Source organism: Podarcis tiliguerta, assembly GCF_965153285.1.
Source record: "Podarcis tiliguerta genome assembly, chromosome: 16".
NCBI classification, from domain to species: domain Eukaryota; kingdom Metazoa; phylum Chordata; class Lepidosauria; order Squamata; family Lacertidae; genus Podarcis; species Podarcis tiliguerta.
Window position 1 is genome coordinate 30586413 of NC_139549.1, and position 21669 is coordinate 30608081.

The 21669-nt window shown below is 43.8% G+C and overlaps 1 long non-coding RNA gene across 1 annotated transcript; it reads right to left on the reverse strand.

The window, feature by feature from the left end:
- Positions 1-1834: 1834 nt before the first annotated feature.
- LOC310666932 lies at positions 1835-12276 on the reverse strand. Its single transcript, XR_014506116.1, has 2 exons — positions 12191-12276; positions 1835-2025 (listed from the first exon to the last, which is right to left on the reverse strand). It is a non-coding gene; the product is annotated as an uncharacterized lncRNA (long non-coding RNA).
- Between the last annotated feature and the right edge of the window lie 9393 nt (positions 12277-21669).

Below are 21669 nucleotides of genomic sequence, written 5' to 3' on the forward strand. Positions count from 1 at the left end.
ATTATTATTATTATTATTATTATTATTACAGTCATACCTTGGGTTACAGATGCTTCAGGTTGCGTTTTTTCGGGTTACGGACCACCGAAACCCGGAAGTACTGGAATGGGTTACTTCCGGGTTTCAGTGCGTTGCGCATGCGCAGAAGCGTTGAATCACAACTCACGCATGCACAGGCGCACTGCTGTGGGTTGTAAACACTGTGGGTTGCGAAGTGCATCCCGCACGGATCACATTCGCAACCCGGCTGTCCGTTGCATTATTATTATTATTATTATTGAAATTCAAAAATGGCAGAGCTTGCCCTGGAGTCACATGGCCTGGGCAAGTCCTGAGGAGTTGAGTTTCAGTTTGGTAGAGGGCCTTACTGGCTACTCTGAATAAATCCCCTTTTATTAAATCATCCTTTCTGCCTGTTCTTGGACACGGAAAAATTACAGCCTGTGCCGTTACAGAGAAGAGCCTGGGTTCAGTTGCTGAAAAGACCCTCCTTTCGCCAGTTCCAGCCAGGTGTATTTCTGAGGGTGAAGGAGAAGGAGCTTGTTGATGAGGCTGAGAGGCCTGGCCATGTCTGCAGGATGTCATGTGATCGGTAAACACCCTTCTGAAGGCAGAGGCATGATATAATTTATGTGTTCCCTGTAGCTGCGGCGCTTGAGATCTGGAATGTGCCCCGATTCACAACCGCCCAACCATGCCAAATGATGGGCGCCATCCAAGTTTTGCTGCCCTTTAGTGAAAACGTTTCACACCAGTAACATTTATTTGAAATAGTGTCATGGGGTGTTGTTTTCATTGGGTTGTTATCGTTTCTAAGGGGCTGGGTTTTCTTCTTCTTCACCCTTTCCCCCTTTGGTTCAACTTGCAGAAAAAGAAAATGGGGTGTGGCGGGGAGACACAATATAAGAAGCAGTCAGCCAATGTCTATATCTAGGCCAGAACGAGCTGCTTTGTTTGTCAGCCGTCCTCCAGGGTTTCGTCCTAGGTGACCGGATCCTTTTTAAAAACAACCACCATGAGCTCTAGTATCTTGTTTGGATTGAACCTGGAATTGTCTGCATGCATACCACTGATAGACTAGAAATTTGTCCATTTCTGTTTCAGTCTGCTTCCAGTTTCTCTGTGTCTCTAGTTTTCTTCCTCTTTTAAGTTCCCCACATTTGCACATTAAAGGTAAAGGGACCCCTGACCGTTAGGTCCAGTCGTGGCCGACTCTGGGGTTGCAGCTCTCATCTCACTTTACTGGCTGAGGGAGCCGGCGTACAGCTTCCAGGTCATGTGGCCAGCATGACTAAGCCACTTCTGGAGAACCAGAGCAGCGCACGGAAACACCGTTTACCTTCCCGCCGGAAGTATTTATCTACTTGCACTTTGATGTGCTTTCGAACTGCTAGGTTGGCAGGAGCAGGGACCGAGCAACGGGAGCTCACCCCGTCGCGGGGATTCGAACCGCCGACCTTTTGATCAGCAAGTCCTAGGCTCTGTGGTTTAACCCACAGTGCCACCCACGTCCCTTACCTGGCCTTAAAAAAAATAATAATCCTCCAGGAAATGCATAAATATTGTAACATGGATTTCTCCTAAGAAACCTATTTTAATGCAATGTATCCATTGTACATTCTTTTGCACAGTGATTCCCCTTAACAGAATGCATATTTATGCTGTTTTCATGGATATAGGCATATTCTGCCCCAGGATATGCATATATTCTCTCTCTCTCTCTCTCTCTCTCTCTCTCTCTCTCTCTCTGTCTCTCTCTCTCCCTCCCTCCACACACAATTTATCATTTTTAATGACCTGATGCACCATATATACATTACTTGGGACTCAGCTACATTAGTAAAGAAAAAGTGTTTTATTTGCATTATAACACCAGATGGCGCTGTGGACTCCTGTCTTTGGCCAACATGATTTCCCATTATGAAGTTTACAACACATTTTCCTGAAACACATTTTTGATGTGTCTAGGTCCAGGCTTGGCTGGAGAACCACATTGCAAAATTCAGAAGCTTTCAAGGGAAATTCCTATCAGGGGAAAATGTGGAGAATGAATGGATGGCTGTGTTTCAATTTTCATATTGTCTTCAATTTTTATTCAATTTTCTGTTTTACAATTTCAATTACCGTATTTTTCGCTCTATTGGACCCACCGGCCCATAGGACGCACCTAGTTTTTTGGGGGGGGAAATCAAGGAAAAAATTTTTATTTTCCCCCCTGGTTTGCGCAGCCATCCCCAAACTAGAAGAGGGAGACAGAGCACTCCGTCTCCCTCTTCTGCCTTCAGGGACAGCCTCTCTAGCCTCCGTGGGGCAGTGGCTTGCCCCGCTGTCCCCCGAGCTTGTGGGGCTGGCAGGGGGGAGAAGCAAGCTTGCTTCTCCAACCCCTGCCAGCCTCCAGATCAGGTCGGGGAATAGCAGGGTGGCGGCGCTCCGCCTCCCCGCTATCCCCTGAGCTTGTGGGGTTGGCAGGGGGGAGAAGCAAGTTTGCTTCTCCAACCCCTGCCAGCCTCCAGATCAGGTCGGGGAATAGCGGGGTGGCGGTGCTCCGCCTCCCCGCTATCCCCTGAGCTTGTGGGGCTGGCAGGGGGGAGAAGCAAGCTTGCTTCTCCAACCCCCACCAGCCTCCAGATCAGGTTGGGGAATAGCGGGGTGGCGGCGCTCCGCCTCCCCGCTATCCCCCGAGCTTGTGGGGCTGGCAGGGGGGGAGAAGCAGGCTTGCTTCTCCAACCCCCGCCAGCCTCCAGATCATCTCGGGGGATAGCGGGGTGGCGGTGCTGCGCCTCCCCGCTGTCCCCCGAGCTTTTGGGCTGCAGGCTGCTGCCCGCAAGCCTTGCGAGCCCACGGGACCTCCCGTCGGGCTTGTAAGACTTGCGGATAGCTTCCTGAAGCCTGGAGAGCGAGAGGGGTCGGTGCGCACCGACCCATCTCGCTCTCCGGGCTTCAGCGAAAGCCTGCATTCGCCCCATAGGACGCACACACATTTCCCCTTCATTTTTGGAGGGGAAAAAGTGCGTCCTATGGGGCGAAAAATACGGTAACCATTTTACATACTTAAAATATCAGTGACTCTTCTTTTCTTTCCATGGTTTCTTTTTGCGTATAGTATATCCCTGCATATTTTACAAAAACTATTCCAATTGGTTTTCCACTGTTTTTTGGTCTCATTTCTTGGCCTACCTAGAAACGCACCATTTGCGGTGCGAAACATTGCAGGAGGCAATTTACAAGTGTTCGGCGCCATTTTGGAGCGAGTCAGACGATGTTGGAATCACAGGCCTGGCCAGGATGGTCTTTTTGTTAGATCCTCTGGACTTTATGAGGCATATGACCCTCACCTGAGCCTGCTCCAGCTCAGGTATCACACACCTACTTCCCAAACTACCAAGCCCCACCTGAGCTATTTAACTATTCAGGTCAACTTTACAAGTTTTCATTTCCCTTCCTCTCACGAGGAATCAGGTCTACTATAATCCTTATTCCGGAGCAAAGCACACAAGCCCCAACCCCCAACAGATCCATTATTTTCAAAATTTTGTCCATACAAAACACCATCTTTGGCAACAGCATAACTGTTGTGATTCAAATTTACATTAAAACCACGCTTGGTCAGGTTTGTCGCCCTCAGCAAACTGTTAATTCGGGCAAATAAACTACACCTCTCACTTCATTACAAACAGTTTTTCTACTTGCAACTCACTTGAGCGAACCTGCTCCTTTCCCTTGCACAAACAATGCAGTACACAATTTGCAGGTGTTCAGCACTGTTTTCGAGTGAATTGGTAAAGGTAAAGGTAAAGGTACCCCTGCCCGTACGGGCCAGTCTTGACAGACTCTAGGGTTGTGCGCCCATCTCACTCAAGAGGCCGGGGGCCAGCGCTGTCCGGAGACACTTCCGGGTCACGTGGCCAGCGTGACATCACTGCTCTGGCGAGCCAGAGCCGCACACGGAAACGCCGTTTACCTTCCCGCTAGTAAGCGGTCCCTATTTATCTACTTGCACCCGGGAGTGCTTTCGAACTGCCAGGTTGGCAGGCGCTGGGACCGAACAATGGGAGCGCACCCCACCGCGGGGATTCGAACCGCTGACCTTTGGATCGGCAAGCCCTAGGCGCTGAGGCTTTTACCCACAGCGCCACCCAATTTGGCTGAAAACCGTGACCCACGGGTAAGGGTGCCAAGGGCTCATTTTTTGGCCTACCTAGAAACGCACCGTTTGCGGTGCAAAACATTGCAGGAGGATATATTATATTATATTATATTATATTATATTATATTATATTATATTATATTATATTATATTATATTATATTATATTATATTATATTATATTATATTATATTATATTATATTATATTATATTATATTATATTATTATATTATATTATATTATATTATATTATATTATATTATATTATATTATTATATTATATTATATTATATTATATTATATTATATTATATTATATTATATTATTATTATACAGTGGTGCCTCACAAGACGAAATTAATTCGTTCCGCGAGTCTCTTTGTCTAGCGGTTTTTTCGTCTTGCGAAGCAACCCTATTAGCGGCTTAGCGGATTAGCGCTATTAGCGGTTTTGCGGCTATTAGCGGCTATTAAAGGCTTAAGGGATTAGCGGATTAGCTGCTAAAAGGCTATTAGCGGTTTAGCGGCTTAGAAAAAGGGGGTGGGGAGCGAAAAAAAATCTCAAGACTCGCAAGACATTTTCGTCTTGCGAAGCAAGCCCATAGGGAAATGCGTCCTGCGAAGCACATCGAAAAACGGAAAACCCTTTCGTCTAGCGGGTTTTCCGTCTTGCGAGGCATTCGTCTTGCGGGGTACCACTATATTATATTATATTATATTATATTATATTATATTATATTATATTATATTATATTATATTATACTATATTATTATATTATATTTTGTATTGTATTGTATTGTATTGTATTATTATTATTATATTTTAGGAACTACAACAGGGACCCCCCAACCACTTTATTTGGTCGTATTTGCCCTGATAATTCAAATGCTTGGATTCCACACAGAGACTTCAGCTCTTTAATCCAAATTAAAGGCTGTGAACATGAGGTTGGCAAATTCCCCCAGATTCATGAACATAGAGCAAATCAGTCCATGATCCTATGATTATGCGCCATCTTCTGCTTGCAACAATATACGTATGTTGGATTCTCCGCTAACATTGCATGAAGAGAATTCTTTCACAGCTAGCTGTCTGGACAGCAGGGGCTGGCAGTTATTGGTGGACATGAGTTTAAGATGTGAGCTTGTTCTCATATTCTTCTTCTTTTTTCTTTTTTAAATAGGATCTAAAATTTCAAGGGAGTCAACTGGCAGTCAACTGGGAAGGGAAAAAAAAGAGAGAATAAATTGCCCTCCCTTAAAGTTAAAACAAAGCATTTGTTTGAATATGTTTACCAGCTTGTCTGAGTCCCGTCCAGCTGGGTTCACGATCAGGGATCTCAGTGACGGGTGCTATTCATTTGAGGTCTTTATTCACATGGGATTAGACGGCTGTCTGGCCGATGGCTGAAAAATCATTACTTTTAATGCGCCAACCTGCTTGGGTTTTGCTCGCTTTATGACAATGAGCAGTTGGGATATGTTTTCTCTTCCTCCTCCCCCTCCAACCCCCGGCTGCTCCTCACACACCCGTTTTACCAAAATAGAAAAAAGAAAAGAAAAAGACTACTAAAGTGAAAGGAATCCTTGCTGCCTGTAAAGAGATTTTTGTCTTGCTTTGTTATTTACTTATAAAAAAAATAAACAATTTGCTCACTCGGAAAGTTAAGGACTTGGATTATTTTTTTAAAAGGGATCTTGGCATCTGTTTCCACCTCAAAACAGCCCCCCCCCCAGCTAGAACTCACCAGAACTCAGTTCTGGCTCCTCACAGGTGGGCACCCTTGCCATTCTAAGAAAATGAGAGAGGTAAAATTTACAGCCTGTAATGCTTTGAAAGAGAATACGATGAAAATGACGTATAGCTGGTATATTACACCAGTGAAATTAGCTAAAATGTATAACACAAATAATAAAGGTTGGAAATGTAAAGAAAAAGAAGGAACATTTTATCACATGTGGTGGGAATGTAAGAAAGTAAAGAACTTCTGGGAAATGATATATAATGAGATGAAAAAGATGTTAAAATATACGTTCTTAAAAAAAACAACAACCAGAAGCATTTTTACTTGGTATTATAGGCCAAGACATTAATAGTCAAGATGTCAAACTATTCTTACATGCAACAACAGCGGCAAGAGTATCGTTAGGCCAGAAATGGAAGCAAGAAGAAATTCCGACGAAAGAAGAATGGCAGACGAAATTAATGGACTATGCAGAATTGGACAAAATGACAGGAAGGATTCAAAACCTGCGGGACCAGAGATTTACAGAAGATTGGAAGAAGTATATGAATTATTTGAAGAGCAACTGTAATCAACAAATTACGCTAGTAGGACTACAAGAAGTTTTGTAAGTAGAAATATATGAAGGTTACAAAGTAGAAAAAGATAGAGATATTGGTTATGAGTTTGAAATGTAATAGGGAAGATAAGAAATGCATACTGAGAGATTAGATTGGAAAATTTTCAGACAGGACTGATGGAAGTCAAAAAAATGGAATAAGATGTAAAAGTATGTTTAATTACTGTTGAAAACGATATGTTAAAAAAACTAATAAAAAATTTAAAATATAGATAAAAAAAGAAAAGAAAATGAGAGAGGTTAATGGTGAGAGAGAGAGTTAATGGTGAGTTCTGACCCCTAGAACAGGCATAGGCAAACTCGGCCCTCCGGATGTTTTGGGACTACAACTCTCATCATCCCTAGCTAACAGGACCAGTGGTCAGGGATGATGGGAATTGTAGTCCCAAAAACATCTGGAGGGACGAGTTTGCTTATGCCTGACCTAGAAAAGTAGCACTGGCACAAAGGCAGAATGAGAACGTAAGAAGAGCCTGCCGGATCAAGCCCCTGGCCCATCTGGTCCATAGCTCTCAAGGTTTCCCTTTTTTAAAGGGAAATTCCCTTATTCCGAATAGGATTCCTTGCAAGAAAAGGGAAAAGTTGACAGCTATAATCTAGTCCAATATCCTGTTCCCACAGTGGCCAACCAGTTGCCCACGCGAGGCCTGCAAGCAGGACCTTAGCACAACAGTCTCCTCTCCACTTGTGATTCCCAAAAAGTACTAATCAGATGCAGGATGCCATAATGGCTAGTGGTAGCTATAACCTCCGTGAATTTGTTGGTGGCTTTCCTATGGGAGTGTGCTCCATAGTTGAACTACGCACTGTGCGAATAAGTGCTTTCTACATTCTGTCTTCCAGCATTCAGAACTTCATTGCATGTTCATGAGTTCTAGTGTTTTCTAGTCTTACAGTGAACTTGGAAGAAATTGATTGAAGCACAACTGCATCCCCAGAGTTCCCTGGGAAGGGTGTTAATTGTTAAACCACTCTGGAAACCATACTGCTGCTAGGGGAAAAGGGGGTCTCCTAACAACTCTCGGCACTCTTAACAAACCACAACTCCCAGAATTCTTTGGGGGAACCCACAGCTCTTTAAAGTGGTACAGTGTGGTGGTTCTCAAACTTTCCCCTCTCAAACTGGGCCACAATTTCAGAATAAAAACTTGCCCGTGCCACACTGAATGTTTTATTGCTAAGAAATATATTGGAAAACAAAAAGGAACACCTAGCAGTGCTTGATTATAAGTGATTATAACTTAAGGACGTGAATCATTCCCAAAATATAATTACAGTGGTACCTCGGGTTACATACGCTTCAGGTTACATACGCTTCAGGTTACAGACTCCGCTAACCCAGAAATAGTACCTTGCGTTAAGAACTTTGCTTCAGAATGAGAACAGAAATCGTGCTTCGGTGGTGCGGCGGCAGTGGGAGGCCCCTTTAGCTAAAGTGGTGCTTCAGGTTAAGAACAGTTTCAGGTTAAAAATGGACCTCCGGAACGAATTAAGTTCTTAACCCGAGGTACCACTGTATAAACGAATCTTCTCCAGCACTTTTTTTGAACGGTGATTCTGCTTCACCATCAGGATGGTCTTCAGAGTCACGTGATGCTCTTGCTCTCGTTTTGAATATATCTTTTCATAATCTGCGAATAAAATTATTTTGATACCACACTGGAATGTTTAAACATTTCTTTGATCGCCCTTGAACCTTCCTGCCACGCTTGCCACCCTCACCCTGCCTCCTGCCTCTTAGAGCCACTGGCACAGTGCTTAAAATGGGTGCTGCGAATTTTGATCTGGGTTTCTCAAGACCATCCCTGAGAGTTAATAAATTATCCTTTCGCAAAAACACTATCCTCCTTTCCCCAGTTAGTGCTGTTCAGTCGTCGTCCCTCCCACCGCCTTAACTGGTGGCGTGTTTTGATTTTCCTTCCTTCTTTCTCTCCCCCTCCTCTCTTTCTTTTCTTTCCCCTCCGAGGCCTTCCAGTGAGAAGTATCCCAGGAGCCCTTGGGTCTATGGTTTGAGGGCATAGCTGTCATTCCATTAGGCTTGGCTAGGCCTGCGTTAAAGCGTGTCATACAAATTGAGGGGATCCAGCCTATTGATAGACAGATATTTAGCATGTAATTGCAATCCGAGTGCAGCGCAAGAAAAGCTCTGGGAGGTAAAGGAATGGAGCACATTTTTGTGCGTAAAAAAAACAACGCATGAGATCGGCTTGGCGTGAGGCTGAGACGCTCCTCCCCACCCTATGTGCATTTGAGCTCTGTAACAGGTGTTATAGAAAGGGCCTAGATACATCATCTCTCAGCTACTAGGCCAGTGTACGATTCTTACCCTGCCTCTTCCCCCACTATTTACTTAAGAAATATTGTGTGATGCCGTATCCGTTACAGAGAAAGCAGAAAAGTCTTTCAATGGGTTGATGAAATCATCCTGTCTTTCTTTGCCTGTCTGTTTTCAGGGTGAGGGAGAAATCCACTTTGGTTAGGATTTGAATGGGAAGCTGCTTAATCTGCAGTACTAAGAAAGGAAGTCTTTATTATTGTTTGTAGCCATTGGCCAACACAATATAAGCATGAATCCCACGCAGATAAAACACGGGGGAAGAAAGGGGATCATCAATCCAATAAGACAGGAGTAATTTGTATTTCCTGAAACAATGTTCAAATGGAAATGTAGCTATTCTTTGAAATGTGCTTTTCTCCGAATTTTGCAATGTGAAATTCGTAATGTGAAATCCATAATCACCATTGCCATAAAACTTAGTGACTTTTAAAAAAAAAGTAACTCAAAGTTGACTTACTATAATAAATGAGCAAACACACACATCAAAACCAGCATAAGACAAAAGAAAGGAAAATCTAGAAGTGTGCATATACTTTTGTGTACAAAATGGCATCTATCTTGCGTGCAAAATTGCATCTATTTGAGGAAAGTGAATGTCATAAACATCATATGTGTACATGGGTGAAAATAATGTGCAAACATGCATTATGTTAGGGGAAGTGGCTTGCAAAAAAGAGACGATATGTTAGGGAGGAATGCATGCCAAAATGCTAACAGATTTTCACGAGTTTTTTTTTAATGGCAAAAAGATGCAGAAATATGGTGGGTATCCCTGTGGGAAAGTGAAAAATTGAGAAAACCCAAAACTGACAGATCTTCCCATCCCTAGTGTCTCTTTTTCTCATGCGCATGAACACACATAGACACACACTCACTCTATAGAGATATTTCCTAAAGGCGCTAAGGCTAAAAGGTTTGTTCCTCTGTAAAAAATGGCCTCCTGCCTTTTTATATAGATTCTTTCAGGTACACACACACACACACACCATTTTACATTCCTGAAGTGCATAACGAGATGTAAATAATAATGCACAGAACATATTGGACAATGTATAGTTAGTGGTTATTGTACTTACCTGCACTTCCTGCTCTTCATCATTCCCACACATTGCATCTTCAAGTAGCTTCTGACATGGTCACTATTACGTGGGATTATTGGTGTGTTTTTTGTGATGTTTTTTTTTTTTTTTTGCATTTTCTAACCCAGTGGTAGTCACAGCTTGGTGCCCTCCCAGATGTTATGGACTACAATTCCCATCAGCCTCAGCCAGAATGGCTGGTGGTCATGGGAGTTGTAGTCCATAACATCTGGGAGGGCACCACTTTGGCTGCCCCTTCTCTCAGCTGATGTTGGTCATCAGGAACTGGTCAGGTCTGTGTGGATTTCTGTGTCCTGCTGCCCCTAGTGTTGAGCTATTGCACTGCAGATTGGATTTGTTTCCACATTGACTCCAACCATCAAGGCAGACTTGAAAAGGCCATGAATGCTTCCAGGTGAGTCTTGGATTTTGATCACACAGCAACCACTTCCACTGTGGTGGGATCATTGGAGACAGCAGGGAGAGTGGGTGTGTAGCAGGGAATGGGAAATATTTGCCTTCCAGAAGGTGCTGGACTCCATTTCCCATCATCCCCAACTGGACTGGCCAGCGGCTAAGGATTGATGGGAGTCGCAGTCCAACAACACCTGGTTCTCCATCCCCAGTGTATCAGAACATAGGAAGCTGCTGTATACCAAGTAACCTAGATGTAAAGGTAAAGGTAAAGGGACCCCTGACCATTAGGTCCAGTTGTGACCGACTCTGGGGTTGCGGCGCTCATCTCGCTTTATTGGCCAAGGGAGCCAGCGTACAGCTTCTGGGTCATGTGGCCAGCATGACTAAGCCGCTTCTGGCGAACCAGAGCAGCGCACGGAAACGCCGTTTACCTTCCCGCCAGAGCGGTACCTATTTATCTACTTGCACTGGCGTGCTTTCGAACTGCTAGGTTGGTAGGAGCAGAGACCGAGCAACGGGAGCTCACCCCATTGCAGGGATTCGAACCGCGACCTTCTGATCAGCAAGTCCTAGGCTCTGTGGTTTAACCCACAGCGCCACCCGTGTCCCTAGCTTAGATGTAGCCAGCTCAATATTATCTACACTGACTGGCAGCTAGCATCCAGGGTAACAGGCAGGGGTCTTTCCTGCTGCCTGGGATTGAACCTGGGACCTACTGCATGCAAAGCAGATGCTCTTCCACTGAGCTATGGTCCATATGTTCGTGTGTGTGCACATAAACACACACCTATAAAGGTAGCATGGTTCAAGGGTTTTGAGCCAGGCTTTTCCCTGACATGATAGATGGCTATTGTTAGCACATTTTTATTAGGATAAACATTACATCCCTCATCCTCAATGAGGGCAGGTGTTTCCTTGCTAAGTGTCCATCCTTTTCATTACATTCTTTTAAGCCTGGGATCTGTACAATTCAGTTCCAGGTTATTGTCAGCGAACATGCTGTAAGCAAATGGGAGATTTCCCCTCGACCAAGTCTATGCGTGTGTGGTTTGGTTTCCCACCCCCTCTCTCCGCACCATAGCTCAGGGGGGCTCCTAAATCATGGAGACAGCTGAACTTTTTCCCTCTCTCTTCCTTGTGACTGATGGTGTGAATTTATGTTTGCCGTTCCCCGTTCTCTCCCTCTATTAATAAAGCAGTAGCCTGGCAAAATCTGACGGGAAATTATGAAGGGCTGGAGGTGATTTCTTTTCCCAGTAGAGTCGAAGCAGGAATGGTGGGCCATTCTTCCCAATCCTTTGCCCTGAGACAGGGCATCCTGTCGCCAATGTTTCCCCAGTTTGGGCTGGAGTGAAATTCTTTCTGACATGGAATTGGGTTCAATAAGAGCACGTCGAAAATTCACCTCCTTTTTCTCCCAGGGTTTTTGAGTTCCAAATGATCTGTCTTGCTTCTGAGCTTGGGAATTTTTCATTCCGTCATTTTTCGTTCCTAAATTTTGTACATTTTAAAAGTTTGTAGTCATTTGAAATTCCTTCACTTCATAGGTATCTCTCTCCCCTCTCTGATGTGCAGGGGTTCAGGGTGATGGAGAAGTTTGATTCCATTCACATTTAAAGGCAAATCTGTCAGATTTGAACTCCCAAAACAATATGAGAATCGAAACACAGCCATCTCTTGAAATTTGCATTCATTCAAATTTCGAGGTGGAGTTGTCCAACCAAACCCTGTTTACAAAGTTTCGCATATATTAAGTGAAAGTGTGCATTAAAATAAATATGTTACTGAGAATAGCATTATATTAGGAGAAATTGCCTGCAAAAATAAATTTGTGTGTTAGTCAAACCTGCATAAAAAATGTGTTCGTATAGAAAAATTATCACTAAATTGAGGATTCTTTCTTTCTTTCTTTCTCTCTTTCTCTCTTTCTTTCTTTCTGCAAATTGCTGCAGAAATGGGGAGAATGATGGGAAAAGATTAGAAAGGGAGACAACTTAACTTGACAAACCCTTTCACCCCTATTGAAATCAATGGAAATCTTAATGCTGTCGAGTAATGTGGTTCTTAGTCTTTAAAGTCTTAGTCTTTAAAGTGGGCTTTGGGCCAGAAAGTCCTTCAAACAGAAGACTATCTTCTGTACAATAGGAAACATGCCCAGCTCCATTGCAGCATATTCTGTAGAATGATAGAATTGTAGAGTTGGACGGGTCATTTAGTCCAACTCCCTGCAACGCAGGAATCTCAAGTAGACCAGCTTGAATTCAAGCGAGTGGAGACAGACGCACCTTAAAAGCTTCTACAACTTCAACTGCACCTGCAATCAGGGTTAAAATATTGCTGTTTGCAACCAACTCAACTTGCACTCCATCAGCTGCCTTTCTGGAGACTTTGTATTAAGAATTAAGAATGTACGAGGATCGCTGGTGGATCAGACCAAAGGTCTATCAAGTCCAGAACCTTGGCCAACCAGATGCCTATGGGAAAGTCCAGGTCAAGCAGGACATGAATGAAACATAGCTACCATGACTAGTAGTCATTGATAGTCTTCTTCTCCATGGCCATCACTGTATCTTGTAGGAGCGAATAACTATGTGCTGCGTGGATTTGTTTGAATTTGTGCATGCTGTGAACCAGTCACCTAAATCTCTTGATGTGTTGAGCAAGTGCAGACTTGCTGGAGTTCTGAACTTGTGAGGAACTGCCCGTAGACAGAGAACTGGTGGATCAGACACAAATCCAAACCATGTTGATATTTCTTTTCTCAAGTCCTTGCTGAGGCCAAAAATATCTCAGCATGGCAGGTGGTTTCTACAAAGAAATGAAGGCAGGAACTTCAGTCCTGGCTGTTCTGTTATTTTAGTGATCACAATATTTGTATCTTGACTTTAGGACTCGACAAAGCAACCCAGGGCAAACCAATAGCAAGGCCAACCAAGAAACATAACATGAAACAATGGATCTAACCCAAATCCATTCAACAGCAATAAAGATGGCAAAAGAAATGCTTTGACATAGTATTCTAACCATGACCTTTCTCAGAGTAGACTGACTGGCTGTGACCAGCTATCCTTTAGGATAAGGTGGGCAATCTGTAGCCTTCCAGATGTTTCTGGACTACAGGTCCCATCACCCCAACTATTAACCATACTGGTAGCAATGCTTCTTCAACATCAACTTCATTGGACTGGTCATGTTGTGCGGATGCCTGATTATCGTGTTCCAAAGCAACTACTCTATTCTAAACTTAAAAATGGAAAGCGTAATGCCGGTGGTCAACAAAAGTGGTTTGAAGGCTCAAGGCCAGGAACCCCCAGACTTGGCCCTCCAGATGTTTTGGGACTACAACTCCCACCATCCCTAAGCTAACAGGTCAGGGATGATGGGAATTGTAGTTCAAAAACTTCTGGAGGACTGAGTTTGGGGATGCTTGCTCAAGGCAAGTCTTTAAAAAATGTAGTATAAACACCGACAACTGGGAAACATTTGCCTGCAAGCGCTCCAATTGGAGAACAGCCTTTGCCAAAGGTGTCATGGGCTTTGAAGACGCTCAAACTCAGGATGAAAGGGAGAAACATGCTAAAAGGAAGGCACGCTTGGCAAACCCTCACCGTGATCAACTCCCACCCGGAAAACCTATGTCCCCACTGTGGAAGGACGTGTGGATCCAGAATTGGACTCCACAGTCACTTGCTGTTAAGACCGTGTTCATGGAAGACAATCTTACTCGGCTATAAGTGATCGCCAAAGAAGAAGAAGTGGCTGATGTGAGTTGTAGTCCAATAACATCAGGAAGGTACCATACTGGCTCTGTGAGAATAGGTCATTGATCCAGAGAAGGATCATCCACATCTCCCCAATATGTCACCACCCCTTTACTTCTCTTGGGTTAAATCATGTGACACAGATCAGTGCCAGTTCTAGAGGCACCTTGGGCAAGATCTGTTGGCCACTCCCAGAAACAGGATGCTAGACTTAATTGGTCTGACGATCCAGTAGGGTCCTTTTTACATTCTTAAGAGAGAAGAAGCATCAGAGATAGAGGGCTTCAGGGGATAGAAGTGGGCCCCCTAGTGGGGTGGGGTGAATCTGCCAATGTATACTCCGGGTGTCAGCCCCAAAGCAGATAACCACAATCAGATTGCAAGTGCAAACAAGGTGTGCTGACCCCAAAAAGGGGTTTTGCTCTGTAGAATCTTCTGGATGACTCTGTCAATATAAAGAGCAGTCCTGCATAGCAGAAAAAACGACAATAGTTTGAAGCTTTATAGATTTATATATTGTAACATCACGAATCAAAATCATTAATTATGCAGCTGTTGACTAAGGGGTTATTATAACTGAAATTTAACTGACATTAATTAAGATTATGGAACGCAGTGGTATAAGATAAGAAACGCACCCAAATGCAGAACCACTTTAACTAAAATGTAAAAACTGGAAGTTGATTGGCACTTTGACAATCGTATAATTTGGGAATTAATTGCTATCGTTATAATTTGGGGTGTATTGGAAAACTAATAAAAAAATTACACACACACAAATATGTATATATATAATATAATATAATATAATATAATATAATATAATATAATATAATATTAAAATTATATATATATAAATTTTATATATAAAGAGTAGTCCTGAACTCTTTGGGAAAGTTCAAGTTGGAATACGCTGTTGCTCAGACCAATTCTTCTTGTGAAGCCCCTTGCTACATTTTTAAGGAGACCTAGTCTGATGTTTTTGGTGCTCAGGTGGGTTTTGCAGAGGTGGTGTGTGTTCTGAAGGAGTTTATGATGATTAATTATTCTCATTGCCCAATGAGGGATCGGTTGTTAAAACAACAGCGTGCTTAAACCTTGTAGTGCTGCACGTTCAAAGTGCTGTACAAACAGCAACGAAAATTACCAACATGGTGAGATTAAGTAGCCTGCGATTTTGCACTTCTCAGAGATGGGTGGGGAAGGTTTGGAATTTTAACTCTGTGTACTATGACTTAATTGGATTCCAGGGTTCGACAGCTTGATGCCAGGAATTTAAAGTGCACATTTATGAAAATAAAAACACACTGATTTGGCAAAGGCAGGATCTCTGTAAACTTTATTTCAACCTCCCCACTCCACCCCCAGCAATCTTCCAAGTGCTTTAGTTAGGACTGTTGGCTTACCTAATCCACTTTACCTTTTGAAATCTTACAGCATGAAATAGGAAAGTGTTGTAGCTGGTTACCAGGCAACAGTAAAACAAGGGAAGGAGGGGGTGAGAATGACACCAAAATAGGAACAGACAAATCTGTCCATTTCAGTTTCTGACAAATTCTCATTTTAAGTTCGGCTCTCCACATTTCCACATCAATCTGAGATTATTTTTCTAGTCCTCATGAAAATTCATCATTTTCGTGTAAATTTCTCCCCAAATACACAATTTTGTATGCCGCCGTTCCTAATATACACACCTTTTTGCAACGTGTGCCTTCCCTAATATTTATATTTTCCCTAATTGGATGCATTTGTGTATGTTACTTTCACTCACCTTTTCATCTGTGTATAAGCATTTCTGTACACATTACGTGGCTGGAGAATGGGATTGAAAAATTCAGAGAAGTGCAAGTTTTAAAAGATGGCTGTGATTTGGTTCACATATTGTTCTGGGAAGCAGAAATTAGGCAAATTCATCTTTAAATGTGGACTGAATCAAATTTCTCCTCCATCCCCATACCAGAGGACTGGCAAACAAAAGAACTGCTTTGTATTTACATGTTAAAGATTAGGGTAAAATGTTTCTGAGTCACACCAGAGAGACACAGTCATTTAGCTTGGCTAGATTATATTTCAGCTGCATGCTTGGGGAGTGTGTTTTTTGTGGGTGGCGATTGTTTTTATTTATATGTTTGTTTGATTGATAGGCTTGTATATTGCCCTCACAGTTCCTGGGACTGTCCCCCTCCTGACCAGCTTCTGAATAGAAGCAACAATTACAATTAATATGATCTAGCAAAACAAAGATCAGCCAAAAGAGAAAGCCAGCAGTTGAAAGTTTCAGCCAAAATAGTTTAGAACTTCAGAACTGCAAAAACCTGAGGCCAAAATGTCTTGGTTTCTGACACCAAAAAGACGACAGAGTGTATGCCAGGCGAGACACTTTAGGGAGGGAGTTGTGTAAATGTGTGCCCCTACCAACATCTCCCCTAGTTTTCACCTGTGTGACCTCAACTGGCAGCAGCATCTGGAAGAGAACCTCCATTGATGACTTCAGTGGTCCCTGGTTGTTCTACTGGTATTGTGGAAATCAAACCACAAGATAATTATCTGAAGCAAGTATCAGCGGCCCTACCTTATTTTCCCAATACTCCTATCCAAAAGGTCCATCTTTGCCACAGCTGCTCTGAACATTGCACAATGTGCAAAATGTCTATACAGTAGATGATGTGCCAAGAAGCATGAGAGTCGCTTCCTCAAATGTACTGGCAAACGGCAAAAGTTGCAAGGAGGTTTTAGCATGTTACTAAAATAGGTTTGGGATGCGGGTGGTGCTGTGGGTAAAACCTCAGCGCCTAGGACTTTCCGATCGCATGGTCGGTGGTTCGAATCCCCGCGGCGGGGTGCGCTCCCGTTTCTCGGTCCCAGCGCCTGCCAACCCAGCAGTTCAAAAGCACCCCCGGATGCAAGTAGATAAATAGGGACCGCTTACTAGCGGGAAGGTAAACGGCGTTTCCGTGTGTGGCTCTGGCTCACCAGAGCAGCTTCGTCACGCTGGCCACGTGACCTGGAAGTGTCTGCGGACAGCGCTGGCTCCCGGCCTATAGAGTGAGATGAGCGCACAACCCTAGAGTCTGTCAAGACTGGCCCGTATGGGCAGGGGTACCTTTACCTTTACCTTTAAAATAGGTTTGCCCTTATAAAACCTTTTAAAAAACCTTTTCAAGGCAGCTCTCTTAGCATTATGTGACAGTATGCGGTGACATAATGCTAAGACAACCATATTCTGTATTCTTATAACTGTTGACCATAACAAAGTTCCTTTGTCGATTGTCCAGAAGTCTAGGCCTTATTGATTTCTCTAACAATGGTAAGCACCAACACACTGAATTGTGGTCAGAAACAGACTGACACCAGAGTGATTGTACCTATCCTATGCTTTAAAACACTCCTCTAGCAGAGTTTCAGCAGACAGACACTCTCCCTTTTGACTTTCAAGTGTCTCGTGAAGCTTTTTTTTTGTTGACTGGCCTATGCAGTCCTTGAAAATGTCCCTTGAGCAGCCAGTCATTTCCAGGAGTGCTTGGTGTTGCTTTTACATTGCTGTACACTGCCGTGATGTTTTGAGAGAGGACACTATTATAAATAAATAAAAGTAATTAAATCAGATTCATGAAATGTTTCAGGAGTAGGGAACTGAATCTGATTGGCAGAGCCACTCGCCACAGAGCCAAGTTTGGGGACCCAGGAAGCTGCTTTATATTTTATATTAATATTATTATTATTATTATTATTATTCATAAATCTTCATCATCATATCTCAGGGCACTTCACAGAGTACAATAGAAGATAAAAACATGAAAATAAGTATAACAGCAGATCAATAACACATACACCCTTCCCACAGACACATTTTAAGCGCTGTGTAGAATATTAATCAGCCAAGTCAGATCATTGGTCCATCTACGTATCCTTTCTCCAACGGCCCTTTGTGGCAATTATGGGTATTATTTTTCTCAAGTATTAAATGGTGCAGCTAAGTTCCTGTCATGTTACACATCAGTCTTAATTTTATCAGGTTCTGGAGTGTATTTCCTTGAGGGGGGGGATCTTAAAAAAACCTAGCCCTAAGGATCAAACCCAACTTGGCAGGTGAGCAAAGGAATTAATCGCCTGCTAATGAACCTAATTACCCTCCGGAGAATGCAGAAAGCCACAGCTCCTGTGTGTCTGTCAAGTTAGATGCTAGGAATATCTGCCCCAGAGAGACTTGGGGAATTGCCCCATTATGGCATCCATATAGGGCAGTCCAGTTATCCAACCGTAAATCCAGAAAGGGACGAGGGGCCCTTTGTAAACACGCTGTGCTGAGGCGTCTTAACTATGGGAAATCTGGGCCCACTGAAGGGTTTTTAAAGAGTGTCAGATTACCAGCCTCTCAATATCCCCAAGAAGAATCCACCTCCCTCTCTTGTGTAGACACGATAAGCTAGAAAAAACATTTCATTACTTAGGGCCTAATAATATGAGAAGTACAGTCCTTTAGTTGGCAATGATTATTTTGTGTCTGATTTATTGTTCACAGGAATTCTTTTACGGGGCGCTTGCAGGCATAATTTTGTGTTTTTTACATACATGTGTGTGTAACTCTCTCTGTGCGTGTGCCAAACACACACAATATACTGTAAGGTTGATGAGTTGATCAGCATGTGGAGAAAAGAATTTGGACTAATTCCAGTATAAGGGCATTAAAAACACTGGGTTTATTGCTGAGTTTTAGTTTGGGGGGAGGAGTGCTTTTTGCCTCCAGGACCAGAGGAGATTCTGGGGAAAATTTCTGAGAATTTCCTTTGTTTCAGGAAAGGATTCCTTTAAAATGGACCATTTGCCCAAATATAAAAGGTAAAGGGACCCCTGACCATTAGGTCCAGTCGTGACCGACTCTGGGGTTGCGGTGCTCATCTCGCTTTATTGGCCAAGGGAGCCGGCGTTTGTCCGCACACAGCCTCCGGGTCATGTGGCCAGCATGACCAAGTTGCTTCTGGCAAACCAGAGCAGCACATGGAAATGCCGTTTACCTTCCCACCGGAGCGGTACCTAGTTATCTGCTTGCACTTTGACGTGCTTTCGAACTGCTAGGTTGGCAGGAGCAGGGACCGAGCAACGGGAGCTCACCCCATCGCGGGGATTCGAACTGCCGACCTTCTGATCGGCAAGCCCTAGGCTCTGTGGTTTAACCCACAACGCCACCCGTGTCCCTGGTAGGAGTGTGCAATCCGGTTACCCAGCTTCCCAACTTTCAGGTACTCTGGTGGAGAAGCTGTCAGAGCATGGAAGGACACATCCAAGCTGTCAGGAAACAGTTCTCAGTTTCACAGGGAAAACTGCTAGGTTGGCAGGAGCAGGGACCGAGCAACGGGAGCTCACCCCGTCGCGGGGATTCGAACCGCCGACCTTCTAATCGGCAAGTCCTAGGCTCTGTGGTTTAACCCACAGCGCAACCCACGTCCCTTTGCCCAAATATAGCCCACCATATTTTGCAACAGGGACTATTTTGCTCCCAATATGCCCTTGAACGACGCTAGGCCTGGGGTATTGTGACAGATGCAAAATGGCAGCTGGGTTGCCAACACAGCTTTAATGCTACGTTTGCTCCTTGTAGTGGCAGCAAAAGCAAACAAATTACAAACAACTTAGGCAACAAGTAACATGGGAAGCTGTGTCAGACTGTGTCAGCATCAAGGTTAGCCTTGTATACATTGACTGGCAGCCGCTCCTCAGGATTTCAGACAGAGGACATTTTGCGCCCAACCTGGAGATGTTAGAGATTGAACCTGCCATCTTCCACATGCAGAGTAGTTTCTCTGCCACTGAGCTATGGCCCTCCCCCATAGAAAGAAGCTGTGCATCTGTTGCTGCTCATGGTGAGCCTGAGTTTCAGGAAAGTATCAAAGGACTGGTTGAAATGTTCAGCAAAATATTCACTGAAAAAGGATCCCTTTGCAATTCCACCCACAAACCGGATGGAGAATTTCAGGCGGCCTGTTTTGCTCAACTCTGCTCTTGACCTGGGACACGGGTGGCGCTGTGGGTTAAACCACAGAGCCTAGGACTTGCCGATCAGAAGGTCGGCAGTTCTAATCCCTGTGACGGGGTGAGCTCCCGTGGCTTGGTCCCTGCTCCTGCCAACCTAGCAATTCGAAAGCACGTTAAAGTGCAAGTAGATAAATAGGAACCACTCCAGCAGGAAGGTAAACGGCGTTTCCGTGCGCTGCTCTGGTTCGCCAGAAGCGGCTTAGTCATGCTGGCCACATGACTCGGAAGCTGTACGCCGGCTCCCTCGGCCAATAAAACGAGATGAGCACCGCAATCCCAGAGTCAGTCACAACTGGACCTAATGTTCAGGGGCTCTTGACCTGCAGGTGTAGTTTCTGAAACTATCTTCTCTCCTCTCTCTCTCTCCTCTCTCTCTCTCTCTCTCTCTCTCTCTCTCTCTCTCTCTCTTTCTCTCTCTCTCTCTCTCTCTCTCCCCCGCCCCTGAATTTTGAAGGGGAATGGAAATTGTACTAGGAACTTTTTGTTGCTCTGCCACGGGTAGGGGATGGAGTTGAAATCTGGCTCAGTTTGCATTTTAATCATCAATACTTCCTAAGCCAATATGTAAACTGAAATGCAGTTAGCTTTTGACATTTGTGTCTATCAAGATTTTGGAGTACAGCTCTCCGATCAGGTCATGGGTACAAAAATGTGCATATTCAAGGGAAAGTGTGCAGAAAAAGGCAGGTGTGAGTGAAAATGACATAGAAAAACTGCATTAAGTTTGGGGAAGTTGTAAATGAGTCACAATTGCATGCAAAATGTTTACAGAAGGCAAAAGTCACATTAAGATGCAGGTGAATCTTCATGAGGACTTGATTTCTCTCTCTCAAAGTGATGTGGAAATGTAGAGTTTAGGACTGGGAGAAAATGAGAAACAGAGAAACCAACATTGACAGATTCGGCTATCTCTATAAGCACATTAGAGGTGTGCCTAGCCTGTACCAGAAACCAGGCTTTTAGTGGTGCAGCTCCAGCTCTCTGGAATCAATCACCAGCTGAATCAATGGTCAGACAGGCGCCTAGTTTCATTATGTTTAGCTGCCCCTTGAATACATTTTTGTTTAGGAAGGCTTTCCCTGTGGCGTAACTGAGTCAGTTTACATTTGATGAAATGTTTTTGTTGTTTTTAAGAGTTTGTATGGGTGGCTTTATTGTTTTAGAGTTTGTTGAGCTGGCTTTTATTGTTCTGAGAGCTTGCGTTTCTGTATTTTCCCCCTGCACACTGTTCCAACATCTTTATGCCACGAAACAGTCTACAAATGTGTTTCATCACCACCATCCCAAAACTTACTTAAAGCCTATCTACTTTGACCCTTACTGTTAGGAAACATTTGGATACAGAAATCGCACTAGAAGAAGAAGAAGAGTTTGGATTTGATATCCCGCTTTATCACTACCCGAAGGAGTCTCAAAGCGGCTAACATTCTCCTTTCCCTTCCTCCCCCACAACAAACACTCTGTGAGGTGAGTGGGGCTGAGAGACTTCAAAGAAGTGTGACTGGCCCAAGGTCACCCAGCAGCTGCATGT